Source organism: Salmo salar, chromosome ssa09 (genome assembly GCF_905237065.1).
Source record: "Salmo salar chromosome ssa09, Ssal_v3.1, whole genome shotgun sequence".
Lineage (NCBI taxonomy): Eukaryota > Metazoa > Chordata > Actinopteri > Salmoniformes > Salmonidae > Salmo > Salmo salar.
The window spans coordinates 18,407,046-18,421,525 of record NC_059450.1 but is presented as its reverse complement, the minus strand read 5'-3'; the positions used below and the strand labels follow the sequence as shown (position 1 = coordinate 18,421,525).

At 43.3% G+C, this 14,480-nt stretch overlaps 1 pseudogene; it reads right to left on the bottom strand.

Annotated features, from left to right (window-relative positions):
• Window positions 1–2,086: 2,086 nt before the first annotated feature.
• On the bottom strand, window positions 2,087–14,280 carry LOC106610875 (C-1-tetrahydrofolate synthase, cytoplasmic-like; annotated as a pseudogene).
• Window positions 14,281–14,480: the final 200 nt, after the last annotated feature.

Below are 14,480 nucleotides of genomic sequence, written 5' to 3'. Positions count from 1 at the left end.
CCAATACGCTCCTGGAAGAAAGGAGAGGGCTTTTTGGTTCTGTGCCTCCAGAGATTCACTGTCTTTTTCTTGGAGGAAATAACACAAGGAGAATGATCTTGTAGAGAAATCTCTGGTCCTAGCTGTTCTTGCTTTGTTTTTGAATGGTCGCTGGGAGCGATCATGAGCCTTTTGAAGATTCTCCAGGTTTTAACTTTTAACTTTTCATCCTTTCCTTTCATCGCAGGAGTGTCCATGCTAGAGCAATTGTTAACTTGCTTTTCACTGGTTGTTACACCATAAACTGCAGTTGGTTGAACAGCAAAGTCTCTGGTTTGCTTGTTGAAAAATGTGATATCATGACCTTCTTCCTTGTCTTCCTTTTCACCAGCTCTCTTCCTCCACCTTCTAATGCAAATGAGTGATGGAGAGAAACATCGCTTCCTTATGCCTTGTTTTTCCCTCTTGTGCTTTTGGTTTGAATGGTCAGCTTTTACATCACTTTGTTCTGTGGAGAGTGACTTTGTGGTTCCCATTGTGTTTTCTAGTGTTGCCTCCTCTTTGGAATCAGTGGATTTCCGAGGGCTCTTTGTGGTAGATTCCAGTGGAACCTCTTCAAAGATTGTGTCCTGACAGCCAGGCATGGAATCTTCCTTGGTCCCATTGCCATCCCCTGATCTCTGTCCCCAAGCCTTTCCCTTCCTCTCCATGTCACTGCTAGTCTTTGATTTACCAAGGAGTCGTCGTGGAGGACCTGTCAGCTTTCTCCTCAGACCCACTCTTCCCTGAGCGTGTCCAATCGAAGCCTCTTTGACTGACATGGTTGATTTATTATCAGACCAGCTCTTCAGTTATTTATCTTCCAGAGGAAGTTGGATGTGTCAAAACATTACTCAACCATGACACCAGAGGACAAAATCCTTGAAGACCCTCTGGCAGGATATCAGCCCTATGAATAAAACGCACACATTGATGAATTGTTCGAAAGTGTGAAGATTTGCGCAATCAATAACGTTTTCCTGGTGAAAAAGTAGTAAGCGTGTTTTAAGGTATACATATCAGATACAGTAGTCTCAAAGGAGATGCAACAAATGGCTTTGAAGTTCTTATTTGCAGAACCACAATATTCATCAATATTACAGCTTCTAACTTTAAAGGTCTTTATTGTCATGAATGAGTCACAATTTTGAGAGCCAATTAGATCATTTCGACCCAACATTAGTTGTCTATTTTTACCCCATGACTCATCCATGACTCAATGAATATTGAGCTTGTTATCACATTTGCATTTATTAGGCTAATATAGAAGAGATGAAAGGTAGAAGAAGGTTACAATCAGGTAAAAGCATTGAGCAAAACAACAACAATAGTATATTCTCTCAAATGATACCTTTGGAAGAAGTAACCCCTCTCTTCAAATAGGTCCTACCCTAATAAATTACAATTCATTTCAATGAATGAATAATTTAACTGTATCTATTTAAATGGTCAAGTAGCAATTAAAATACAATTATTCAGAAAATATATATAATATATATATAATCATGTTCTACTTACTGTTTTGTACAACTCTGTGGGAAAATATTTCTTAATTCCCCAATGCCATTAGATACATGGTGGCACAATACCTGTAGACGTCCTGACAAGCCGCAGTCTGTGTGCAAGTGTCCGACAGAGCTCTCTCAGAGAGCAAGCAGTATGTTTCATTTACATGTTTCAAAGGAGCAGCATCCTACCCGGTTTCCATAGTGACGCATTGATTGGATTGTAGCACAATGCCCTGCCCACTATCACTACAACGTACAGTGCCTTCAGAAAGTATACACACCCTTTGACTGTCACATTTAGTTTTTTACAGCCTGAATTCAAAATGTATTAAATTGAAATGTTTTTCCGTCTGGCCTACACACAATACCCCATAATGTCAAAGTGGATATTTTTTTGTTGACATTTTTACAAATATATTAAAAATGAAAAGCTGAAATGTCTTGAGTCAATAAGTACTCAACCCCTTTGTTATGGCAAGCCTGAATAAGTTCAGGAGTAAACATTTGCTGAGTTAAAGTTGCATGGACTCACTCTGTGTGCAATAATAGTGTTTAACATGATCTTTTAATGACTGCCTCATCTCTGTACCCCACACACATACAGATAATTGTAAGGTCCCTCAGTCGAGCAGTGAATTTCAAACACAGATTCAACCAGAGCAGACATTGATGATCCATTTGAGTATGGTGAAGTTATTAGTTACACTTTGGATGGTGTATCAATACACCCAGTCACTACAAAGATACAGGTGTCCTTCCTAACTCAGTTGCCAGAGAGGAAGGAACCTACTCAAGGATTTGACCATGAGGCCAATGGTGACTTTAAAACAGTTACAGAGTTTAATGGCTGTGATAGGAGAAAACTGAGAATGGATCAACAACTTTGTAGTTACTCCACAATACTAACCTAATTGACAGAGTGAAAATATTCCAAAACATGCATCCTGTTTGCAACAAGGCACTAAAGGAATACTGCAAGAAATGTGGCAAAGCAATTAACTTTTTTTCCTGAATACAAAGTGTTATGTTTGGGACAAATCCAATACATCACATTACTGAGTACCACTCTCCATATTTTCAAGTGGTTGCATAATATTATGGGTATGCTTGTAATCTTTAAGGACTGCGGAGTTTATCTGGATAAAAAATAAATGGAATGGAGCGAAGCACAGGCAAAATTCTAGACGAAAACCTGGTTCAGTCTTCTTCCCACCAGACACATTGACATTGATTTTAAGCAACATGCTCAAATTTCACAGACTCAATTAGTGTACAGTACTTTAACAGTATTCGACATTATTTCTATTTTATATTGTAATATAGAATAACCAAAGGAAACATTTTAAGAGAGGCACAATTAGGACAAATCTTTAAACAACAAGGATGGTCAATGTCAGAAGTTTTTATAATGCAGCAATGTCAGAATTTGTTCTGCTTAATTTTCAACACTGTTTTGAATCTTTACCAGTCCATGGCAGTAGACAGAGTCTGATTTACACACAAATAACCACCTGATTCATGATCTGAGACCTCCCTCTCCCTAGTTTCTCCTTGCCATGCACAGTATTATCAGACACAACACTGTACTTCTGGAGGGATAAGATACAGTAGCTTCTGGGAAGGTTTGTTTATTTTCAGAGGTGATTATTGAAGGAATATTAAGTAGGTCATTTCTCCCTGCTAGAATACTAATGCAGAGTTAGTCTCAGGGGACAAACAGTTTGAGTTTCTTTAAATTTACCCTTCAGTGGCCACAGGCAGAGCAATTGAATTATTGACAGGCGTCAGCGACTGTGTGAAAAATAAAGGACATTATTGACAGGGGAGGGAAGCGCTTCCAGTTACTGCTCCACCACATTTCATTTAGGGCTCGTTGTGGGTGCTGCAGACAACAGACCAGGGAGAGATCGAAAGAGAGAATATCCAGAATCATCACAGACATCAACCATATCTGTAAACTAGTATGGGTTGTTGTGTGGCTCAGTTGGTAGAGCATGGTGTTTGCAACGCCAGGGTTGTGGGTTCGATTCCCACGGGGGACCAGTACGGAGAAAAAAAATTATGAAATGTATGCATTCACTCCTGTAAGTCGCTCTGGATAAGAGCGTCTGCTAAATGACTAAAATGTAAAAATGTATTGATGTCATTTGTATAGCTGTAATGTTAGCGGATTCCTTCAGGTACACAGGGTGGAGCACCAATTAGAATAGTTTGTTGACCTTCTCAGGGTCCAGGTCAATGTCGTAGAAACATGGCCTTGTGGGCAGCCCTGGAATCGTGGACATCTAGGATGGGGCAGAAAAAAAGAACAATATCAGTATTTTTGTGTCCTCTGATCAAGAGATTAATTCAGTTGATTCTCTGTTGAGGCCAGTGCTTTCTTACCATGCCAACCAGAGGGTAGAGGAACCCAGCACCCACACTGGCACGGATGTCCCTGACGGGCAGGACGAACCCTGTGGGCACGCCCTTTTTATCCGCCTCGTGGGACAAGGACAGATGGGTCTTTGCCATGCAGATGGGCAGATTCCCAAAGCCCTGGACAAGACAATAATGGCATTCATTGAAAGGAGATTAAAACCTCAAATAGAAATGCAAGTCTTTGTTGATAGAATTTCAACAACAAAAAAAAGTCTGGCCTTAAGTCTCTTTTTTTCTTGAACCTTCAAGGAAGAAGTTGACAACGGAAGGAAGAAGGCCCATGTCCTTGAGTAGAATGAGCTCCAGAAATCATGTAAACAAATAACCATCTCGATTAAAATCCTTGGTCTCATAGCTATTGTACCTGTTTGGTGTAAAGCTCCACCTTGTGCTGGGCATCTGGCAGCAGCTCTATGTCATCAGCCCCGTAGATCTTCTGAGCAATGATCCGGATCTTATCCACAATGGGCAGCTAAAAGTGATTCAGACAGACAAAAATAGACATATGCATGACATATGAGTACCATAAAACTGGTTCAGGTCATCTACACGGTTTCATCAACATGTTTCAATTTAGTGCATTTGCAACAGTACCAACCCACTGGGCACACCACGTCATTTTAACGTGGACAATTGGGTAATATTTGGTGAGAGATTACAACCCACTCAAAAAGACAGCCAAAAGTAAGTTGAATTTCCAATGTGTTATCACTTGGCTTTCAAACATATAAAAGCACAACCAAATTCCAATCGAAAAACAAAGTCCGATTTTTGGTTTAGTTGTCACACAAATGCCGTTCCAGATTCTGCACAGAGTACAACAGCAATTGTGAAGATCGCCACAGACCTGCGACAACCCATGCATGATATCTTGAACATGCACGCTTAATATGATTACATAAGAACAAAAGTATAGTCACATTATCCTCAATGTGGCCATTGATATGTGTTACTCATTTTAAGATTGAATGTTACATTAGTTTGTAAGATAGTTTTAACATTAATCTATTTACTGTATTTAATGTAAAAGTCATTGACTCGTGTTTGGTTGACAACACAACCAAATATCAACATTTAAATGATATGCATCTATTGCTTGTATAGTTCCATCTGAGCCACTGGCTTAATCACATTCTTTATCATTTATTTTTGGTTGAGTTGGAGCTGTGAATCCTGCATATCATTTGTTAACAAGTTAATAGGCTATATATTTTACACTACACAAGCAGGTGTATGTGGACACCTGCTCGTCGAATATCTCATTCCAAAATCATGGGCATTAATATGGAGTTGGTCCCCCCTTTGCTACAATAACAGTCTCTACTCTTCTGGGAAGGCTTTCCACTAGATGTTGGAACATTGCTGTGGGGACTTGCTTCCATTCAGCCACAAGAGCATTAGTGAGGTCGGGTACTGATGTTGGGTGACTAGGCCTGGCTCACAGTCGGCGTTCCAATTCATCCCAAAAGTGGTCGATGGGGTTGAGGTCAGGGCTCTGTACAGGCCAGTCAAGTTCTTCCACACCGATCTCGAAAAAACATTTCTGTATGGACCTCGCTTTGTGCACGGGGGCATTGTCATGCTGAAACAGGAAAGGGCCTTCCCCAAACGGTTGCCACAACGTTGGAAGCACAAAATCATCTAGAATGTAATTGTATACTGTAGCGTTAAGATTTCCCTTCACTGGAACTAAGGGGCCTAGCCCGAACCATGAAAAACAACCCCAGACCATTATTCCTCCTCCACCAAACTTTACAGTTGACACTATGCATTCGGGCAGGTAGCGTTTTCCTGGCATCCGCCAAACCCAGATTTGTCCATTGGACTGCCAGATGGTCAAGCGGGATTCATCACTCCAGAGACGGCATTTCTACTGCTCCAGAGTCCAATGGCGGCAAGCTTTACACCACTCCAGCCGACGGTTGTCATTGCGCATGGTTATCCTAGGCTTGTGTGCGGCTGCTCGGCCATGGAAACCCATTTCATGAAGCTCCCAACGAACAGTTCTTGTGCTGACATTGCTTCCAGAGGCAGTTTGGAACTCGGGATTGAGTGTTGCAACCGGGGACTTTTACATGCTACGCGCCGCAGCTCTCAGCGGTCCCGTTCTGTGAGTTTGTGTGGCTCACCACTTCGCGGCTGAGCCGTTGTTGCTCCTAGATGTTTCCACTTCACAATAACAGCACTTACAATTGACCAGGTCAGCTCTAGCAGGGCAGACATTTTACAAACTGACTTGTTGGAAAGATAGCATCCTATGACGGTGCCAAGTTAAAAGTCACTGAGCTCTTCAGTACGGGCCATTCTACTGCCAATGTTTGTCTATGGAGGTTGCGTGGCTGTGTGCTCAATTTGATACACCTGTCAGCATTGGGTATGGCTGAAATAGCCAACTCCTCTAATTTGAAGGGGTGTCCACATACTTTTGTATATATAGTGTATTTCAAAAGTGATATTGAATTGTGTTTGGTTGTCAATGCAACTAAATATCAACATTTGAAGGAGATTTATATTGTGCTTGGCTAATTCCAGCTGTGCCACTGACTAGTCTTCAGTTTGTCTACAAAGTAATAATTGATATGTTGGATTCACATCTCCATCTCAACCAAAAATCTAAGTTAAAGAATAGGACTAAATCAAATAAAACTTTATTTAAAGTGCATTTAAAGTTTGATTTGATGTAGTCCTATTGTTTAACTTAGATTTTTGTTTGAGATGGAGGCGTGAATCCAACATATCAATTATTCATTTGTAAACAAACTGGAATTAAAGCCAGACTAAGTCAGTGGCACAGATAGAACTATCCAAGCATCTCCTTCAAATGTTGATATTTGGTTGTGTTGACAACCAATCACAATTCAATATCAATAAACATCATTAAATTTGAAAATCAACCGGAGCTTGAAACTCTAGGCCTATCATATTCTCAATTTTTTTGTTGAATTCTGGATTGAATGACAAAAATAGCTGTTGATGACTTTGCAAATGCTATATAGGCCTAAATAGCATAATTGATGATATGAGTGACAAAGTATGGTCATATTTAATTTGCTCTGTTAATCCTTCCCTTTTGAATGTTTTCGATAGCAGTTTATCAATTTGGTTTTTAAAGTGGAGATCTCTAAACAATCATTCTCACGATAGTACATTGGTAAAAGTCAGTGACAAATATCATAGCTGGGCTTGGTTAAAACCCTGGATAGGAGACCAAAGGGATAACTATAGAATGATCAATTCTCCTGTAGGAGATGCTGCCCAGCCTATAACTTTTTTTTCTGATAGTGGATATAACGTTGAAGATCTGACGTTGTTTTATACAAGGTTTTTCCTATGTTGAAATTTGGTTACCATGACATAATCCTGTGGTTGAAATTTCACCCTCAACAGTCAACGTTGATTACTTTTTTCAAATTCAATGTATTTTCCACATAATTTGTCAATGTATCGTGAAGTGGAATCTATGTGGAAATAACGTTGATTCAACCAATTTGTGCCCAGTGGGAAGCCATTGCATAGCCTATATCAGGAATCAACCAATATTCCACTGCTCCTCTCCTCTGTGATTCCCCTGGTGCTCTCAGTCAGTCGCATGGGCAGTCACCAATCACCAGAGGGGCGTACAGCAGCAGTCCTGCTCCTGTCTCTGACAGATCCACTGTAGTGGAGAATAGAGCCATTTCACATTTCGACTAGCCTCGACTCAGGGGTCACAGGCACATCTCTCCTCACCTGTCAGTCGCACATTGACTGATGGAGTGACATGGGGTTGATGTATGGATACTCTGTGATTAAAACAGTCATCGGAGCATAAGAAGTGAATCAGTGATTACATCTACGGACATGACACAAGACTGATAGTGAGATGGTATGAATGGAAGTCCAGCCAGTGAACAGTCAAGATGAGAAAAACCTTTATGACCTGAGCAGGATGAAATCAATGCACCTATGTCATAAAGTGAAAACCAAGGTCTTTCAGTAAGGTCCAACGCTCGCTTTACCTCTACATCATAGAGAAACTTGAAGTCGCTGGGGGTCCCAGAAGCCCTCTGCACAGCCTGTCCCAGGGCCACAGCACCAGCACCCCCTTCAGCCCATTGAGAGCAGCGCACCGCATCAAAGGTTCCCGCTGCCTTGGCCAGGCTACAGATCAGGTCCAGCTTTGATTCAGTGTCTGTCCTGCAGTCAGGGTCACAAAGGTCTGAGGTCAAAGCACTTAAGACACAGGACAATAGCGGTAAAATAGTTTCAGATGCTCACCATGACTAGGACTTACTTGAAAGCGTTGGCGGCCACCACCACTGGCACTCCAAAGTGTGTGGCATTTTCCACCTGTTTAATTATGTTACTGCAGCCCTTCCCCAGAAGCTCAAGGTTCTACGCAAGAACACACAATGGGTTTTGTTGATATATAGCCATTACATAACATATTGAGTATACTCTGCCTTTGTAGAGACACCCCAGTGACCTTGAAGAGCAAGTTAAGTGCAGCCATTTTCTACTCGCATCAATGATCACATGTAAGCAGTAGGCACTGGTCCATGTAAATGAAGGGAGCTTGTGAACTGGACCTAATTACACTCCATAATGGATGGGCCTGGGTAATTCAGATCGACTTATAGCATCAGATGAGAATTAAACCAGGTCACAAGACACAGAGCAAATACCACGCTCATGCCTTTGATGCCTTCTAATGAATGATTGAGTCTTACAACCAAGACTTAGTGCAGAGGATGGGCAATATGCCATTAACAAAACATTTTCATAAAGGGGAAGTGACACATTTAGGATGGATGCCCATTCATTGATGTGATGGGGTGTGAAGGGGGAGGGGCTGAAGTTAGACAGTGGGTGAGGGGCGGAGTAGTGTCTTACCTCTTCCACATATTCTTTGGGCAGGGGCATTCCAGCAGTAACCTGCAACAAGGGAGAAGTCCAGTCAAACAGCCACCAAACTAGCATAAGGAATTATGGGATCAATCCCTACCCAATGACATGAAACTTAGTAGTGTTTGTGGGGGTAGAGCTAAAGCAGCAGCAGAGTGAATATGAATGAGGTCTTCCTGTGTGACCGCCAAACAGCAGGAAATGTAATTACATTCTCAGCAGTGCACCTGCATTCATTGACGCGGGATAGAACATTCCATACGGAAAGATATGTGACAATAACGTGTGAACATTCTCCAGGCTGATCTGATGATTATAATTCACTGCAGTGAGCAACCACTCTTTTTCCTTTGAGTGTAAAAACCTGTCCTTTGATATTTTTTTCTGAAGCAGTCTTTCTGAAAGCTGCCCGTTGGCACCACCATTAGGACAGAGATAGAAAGATATTCAGAGACCCCCGGTAAACTGTGCAGTCACTCACCATTGGCCCGCCTCCGTGCATCTCCGTGCGTGGGGCGGCAGATAGCCTAATGGTTAGAGTGTTTGACTAGTAACCAAAAGGTTGCAAGATCAAATCCCCAAGCTGACAAAATCTGTGGTTCTGCCCCTGAACAAGGCAGTTAACCCACTGTTCCTAGGCCGTTATTGAACTGACTTGCCTAGTTAAATAAAGGTAAAATAAAAACAATTTAAAAAAAAATCTTCAGGGCTCAGACGTCAGCGCTGAACCCATGAGAGAGACAACCAACACTCACATTGCAGGACTAGTTCATAGTTTTGTTTCTTGCCAAGGTAGAGGCTGTGTGTTTTAGCTCCACTCACCCACAAAGCCCTCCTGGCCGACCAGCTTCAGGGCTATCTTATCAGCCAAGATGGAGGAGTTGCCATAGGCGATGTTGACGAAACGCCTCAGTCACACAGCAGCAGAACACACACAGCCTGTGGCAATGTCACCACTCAGACTCACAGCAGTCAGTGTACCACATCAAAAACCATTCCGACTCAGAATCACTTATCTGCAGTCAACATAAGTTTAGCTAAGCAAGTTCTAGGCTTTGAAATATCTGTTGATTAGACCAAATCCTACCTCTGTACTTCTCAAAGAGATATAGGGGATTAGTAACTAAACTAAAAACAGCCACAAGCAGATGCCTTCTGTCTATTCCAGACTGCGTTATCACTGCTCCAGGAGAATGTAGGAAGCCTCACATCCACACTACCCTAACCAATTAAAGAATCTAAAACCCATTTTCCCACGCTGCTTTGCTTCCCTCTCCTCCAGTCACCGGGCCAGTACAGTTCATCCCCCCCGGCTCTGTGGCTCTGAAGCCCTGAGGCCCCCACCCACCTCCAAAGTCTGCATCAGGTTGGGCTTGATGGCATCCCTCATCAGCACAGTCAGGGCTCCACTCACACCCTGTACAGAGTGAAAGATTAGGAAGAATCTTTCAAGCCCAGAATCAACAAGCACTCATCACAAACCTCAATCCAACCACTGATCATTGCACAACCACAGTATAATGTTGTCAAAAACAGAGCACTTGAATGTGTTGACAGCCTATGTGTTGGTTGACAGTGGAGGAAAAAGACTAGGGCCACTGACCAGGTCCTCTGTGGTGATGGGCTGCCCGCTGCGGCTGGTGGCCACCACCGTGGCCAGGCGCATGTCCTCCAGGCTGCTGGTGAGAGCCAGCACGGCCATGATCTCACTGGCCACCGAGATGCTGAACTGGGCCTGGGGGAGGGGGACAGAACAGGAGTCAACATGTCAGTATTAGGTGACTAACTAATGGTAAAAAAAAACACCTCCCTAGTGTGTCCCTTCTCAGTCGGTGATTGGCCAACGGTGATCTTCCTCAGGAAACGATCATTGGTGTCCAACACTGAAAATGACGCAAAGACCCATAAAACATTCTACTATTTCTCATGATTTTTGATAGTATGCAGTATACACAATAACAGCTGCTTGTGTCTCCCCTCAGACCAGACACAGTGCATCTCCAGTACCTCTGTGCCAGGTAAGAGAGTCTGGGTCCATGTCCAGGCGGGCGAAGCGGTTGATCTCCTCAGTGAGAGTGGTGGGGTCAGTCTTCTCAATGCACACTCTCTATAGGAGTCATACACACAGACACTTGCAGAGAAATTCTCTCACTAGCACAGCCAAGATGATAACGGCATTATCCAATTGTCATCCATGGATCAGTTTTTTGTTCTGATGTTTTTACCTTCAGTCTGTTTATCTGGATGGGGGAGAACATCCACTGACCTCCACTAAGGGCGACCAGACGGTTATATAAAGCCTGTGGGAGAGGTAATGAGTGAGAAAGATAAGAAATGGACTGACACACACATTCATCAAACATGAAATACCACCTTGTGCAGTGCAATCTTTCTCAACAACAGAGGTCAACAGAGAGAGAGAGTTCACCTTGTCTATTTGGGTGGCTTCGTGGAACACGCGGGCGTCTGGCTGCCACCACTAGGTTGTTGGCAGCTGTGATGGCGTGGATATCGCCAGTGAGGTGGAGGTTGAACTGGAATCAGAATTAAGCTATATGGTCAGAGCTTTATGCAGAAACACCCTTCCTAAATGATTAATGTCTGGAATAGAAGGGAGATCAATCAGTGAAGTACCTCCTCCATGGGAATAACTTGGGAATATCCACCTCCAGCAGCACCTCCTGTAGATAGAACATTCCAGTGATTTAGCATTGATAACACCTTCACACAAAAGATCCAACCAGTCGGCAAACAGCAGCAGCAGCCAGTGCTCACCTTTGATCCCGAAGGTGGAGCCTTGGGAGGGCTGGCGGACACAGACGAAGACGTTGAGCTTCATGTGAGCCCCCAGAGCCTGGACCAGTCCTATGGTGGTGGTTCTTTTCCCCTCCCCAAGCGGGGTGAGGGTGATTCTAGAGATACAGACAACATTAACACTGGTGTGAAACGTTTCAGAGAGCATAGCAGATCATCAATCTTGACAAATCAAGAGCTCTGTACCAGGCCACTGTAGTGAAAAGGAGCCCATTTGTACATGTTACACCTACAACATGATAGAAAAAGAACAGATTCAAGTCAAGAACAAAAGGTTATTGTACCCAGTACAAAATAACTAGCGAGACAGACAGAGTGTACCCAGCGAACACCACGTATGTCCCATCAGGCTGCGCCCGCAGGCGTTTGAGGATGTCCAGCTGCACCTTGGCCTTGGTCTTCCCATAGAGCTCCACCTCTTCCAACAGCAGCCCCACCTCCCTGGCCATCTGGTCGATGGGCTTGAGTATGCAGGAACGTCAGATCACGATGTCACTAAAGGGCCACAGTCGGATCACACTCATTTAGTCAGCAGTAACAGCAGACAGAAAATGTTCCGCAAGTCTCTGAGGACCAAGTTTAGGGCTTTCCACCATGAAGGTAGAGACTCAAGACTAGAGCCTCCTCAGTTATTGGATGGTTGAATTATTCAGCAACAGTATGGAGTATTAAAAGTATGACTAAGCGACTACGAAATAGAGTGATTCCACATCAGAGAAGGTAGGCAGAGGATGAGGGGACCAACCTTGGCACAGGCTTCTGCAGGTTGAGCTTGATGTAGGTGATGCTCCACTTGCCTGGCTGGTGAGACTCCAGGAAGCGCTTGGCACTGTGTTCTGGAGATGAAGAAAAGTCGCAAACCACACAGCCAATAAAAAGCTCTGACTACACATTCAGCTTGGAATTTGTACATAACTCAAAGGAAATTTGCTATGGTTCTGCCTTATGGACAAAAGCTATTAATTCTAAGGGAATGTGCTCTGAGCAACCGTGGATTGCACAGTGACATAAAAGTGAATAAAACGGAAAATTGCTTTCTATTCATTCATGTCGTTAGAATGCAATTACCTCAGCTCAGAGGATTACCAGAAAGAGGGAAATTAGCTTCTGAAGGAACACCTTATCTACTACAAAATGCTCCACATTCATTTTAACCTAGTCTGTTTTTTCCATAATGTCATGCTGCGGAAACAGGTGAATAACATTGATAAGGCCACAGGACAGGGAGTTGCTCCATCACAAACAAAATGACCACCAACTTTTCCCATGAAATGTGAATTCTCACAGGATGAATTTTGGAGGTCAAGTGTTTTGTGTAATTACTAGTAGGGATGACACTGCCTTCGTAGCAGAGGTGGATCGGTAAGCTACACTCACGTAACCTTGGCTGAGATCTGAGGACTTGTGTTCCAAGGCTTTAGCTTGGTGGGCTAACGTATTCTTGAGAAATACAGACAATCCGTGTTCAATACCCGGTTGGTTCCACCTACCTGCATGAGCATGGCCACAGTCATGGGCCCCATTCCTCCTCGTACTACAGTGACGAAGCCAGCCTGCTCCTTAGCAGAGGAGTAGTGCACATCCCCCACCACACACTTCCCACTCTGGGCCTTGTCCCATCTTAGGAGGACAGAGAGGTACCATGCAGTCAAAACAAACATAAGTGCCCCTAAACTTTACCCATAAAGAAAAGTGCCAGCTCCATGGAGAACTGATGACACACTAATGGTTAGCTCACATACTTGTTCTAAAAATAAAGAATACTTGTCAAAAGGGAAACCAATGGAGGGGACCATACTAACCTAGGATGTGATTAATGCCACAGTCGATGACCACCGCTCCTTTCTTTACCCAATCTCCCTTCACCATCTCTGCTTTCCCGATCCCAACCACCAAGATGTCAGCTCTGCCCACCTGCAAAGAGAGGGGATTGGATGGATCTCATCAAAATACTATATTAGTGTCTTTCGTGGAATGAGTCTGTCAATCTAATGTACATTAGTGCTGCTGTATATGGGATCTGTATGTGACATGTTACTACCTGTATACATGATCATGATGAGTTGGCTGTAGTAATGGCCTGTATATGACAGGTTATGATTGTGAGTGTGTTCATGTTCTGAGTGAGCATGTGACATGTTCTGGGCTTGGGTTTACCTCAGCAAGCGAGGTCAGCAGTTTTTGAATGGCAGGTTGTCACGGTAGCGTGGTTCCACAGCAGCAGGTCATGCATGGGCGCACCCACAATCTTACTGCGGCCAATCACCACAGCTTTCTTCCCGGCCACCTGCACACAATCATTAAATTGAGCACTTTTACATACCTCTTATAAAGGGGGACTTTGAGCGGTTCTGGACTGGTTCTGACTGACATTTTGGTGTACAAAGCGATCTGAACGTCGTAGGGTCCAGTACCAGAAAGCCCCAGCTGTCCTCTCTCCACTACCACTCTGTCAGCGGAGCAGACTTGAAGTGTCAGGTTTCACACTCCACATTTGCATAGGGAATGACGTGTCACATTTTCTGGCCTATCCAGACAAATAATAGATTTGCTCTCCCTCTAAACGACGGAGCCCAACCTTGGAGACGGCATATGAAAGTGGACAGTCTAGCGATTCCAGCAGTTGTGGTTTCATCTCATTACAACCACTTTCTGTTGGTCACTTTGTGCATAAAGCTGAAGTTCTAATAAGTCTGCAGCAATTTGAATGGTGTCTCTGCATCACTCAGAGGAGACTTTACAGAAAATGCTCTGTCATCAGTTATATGAAATGGGGCCACATTTGTACACTAACTAAATATGATCATGAAATCTTATAATAAGTACTTCATAATT